Genomic DNA, 1,587 nt, shown 5'->3' on the forward strand with positions numbered 1-1,587 from the left:
ACTTTAGAGATGAAATGGTACAATCGGCAACAGTGATGCTATCAAGTGATATGGCCGAGTGATCCCATCTCCAGCAGCTGGTCTTGAAAGATACTTCTCAAAGGCGAAATAACGACAATGGACGCATTCCCTCGTAGTTTACAGATCTTGGCGCAAACAAACATTTGATAAATTCGACTTTTGATGTATTCTGTGGGCAAAACTGTCGGAAGAGCTCCTGATTCCAGCTCAAAGAGCTGTCCTGGGGCCCGTTTCTCGAAGGTCCCGAAAAGTTTTCGCACCCGGAAGGCCATGGCAAAATCTCGAAGCTTATGACTTCAGAGCTGTTTTATTCACCTATTCTTAATATGAACAAAGGTTCTCTTCATAGAAGAAGTTTCAGGCGTATACACTTCTCGGTTTTTAGATACAGATGAAAATGGCTTTACGGACCCGAAAAGTTTCCGGGGCTTTCGAGAAACGAGGCCCTGGTCGACTCTTGCTCGGGTTGCAATATAAATTAAATTCGCTCGCGCTTGCGAGATATAAATCTTTAAAAGTATGGAAAGCCATAGTGGACAAAAGTGGTCGAGATTATTTTTTTAAAGATCCAGTTTTTAGGACGACAAGCCCAGCTGTCATTCCATCAAGCGAGATGCAAATCCACCCTTAAAGAATTGATACTGATCTTGCGAGATTTCGTCTTCATCTGTTACATCGCAAGTGTTCCGTAATTGTGTTTGTCGATCGATTGCATCTTTTGTTCGGGTTCTAGCATCGTTAAATTTATGTTTCCCACAAATTTCAGGGTGGTCCATTTAGGGTAGTCCATGGTTAGTCCATTCAAGTAGTCCATGGGCCAGGTCCATCGAGGTAGTCCATGGACTAGGGGTCAGTGAAATGTACCAACCCGAATGCACTTCTCAGTCAACCGAAACGCAAACTAATAAGTCGAGGACTCCCAGGTTATTAGCGTAGGTAAAATGGACATTTCATTTAAAATGACAGTGAAGTAGAAATGTATTCATTTAATTGAAAGTATACTGAACCTCTTTTCAAGATCTTGTCGAAGGATTTTCCATGATTTCACTAGTACGAAATATGCAAATTTGCGTAGCTTGTGTTCGTACACAGTAATTGACCATGCATATACTACGGTCGGTCGACAATAACGAAGCGAAAAGTTCCTCACCTTCGAATATTGTTTGCCGGCATCTCTGCTTATCTCTTATGTTAAAACTATTTTCAATGATTGATCTGGAGAAGTAGGCAGGAGTGGAGTACGACTGCATCGCATTTTAACTTGTGTTCCGGGGGAAATTAATGTTTGAATGTAAATATGTTTTGACACTCCGCAATTTGCACGTTCCGTTAAGTCAAATTACCAACTCTTCGTGTTCATTGACATCTTTATAACTCTTTAAGAACTTTAAGCTAACTTCTCAGTCATTATTTGTACCTTTATAACCCAAATGGACCGGCAAATTGTCGATCCCGACCTAAATATAATTATACAACGCGGCGATCTCGACGGTGACCCGCACTTCGAAATTGAAAAAAATATGTACATTGCAGCCGTCCAAATCGTAGCTAGACTCCTAATTGTAA

The sequence above is a fragment of the Orbicella franksi genome, chromosome 13, assembly GCF_964199315.1.
Source record: "Orbicella franksi chromosome 13, jaOrbFran1.1, whole genome shotgun sequence".
Classification (NCBI taxonomy): Eukaryota; Metazoa; Cnidaria; class Anthozoa; order Scleractinia; family Merulinidae; genus Orbicella; species Orbicella franksi.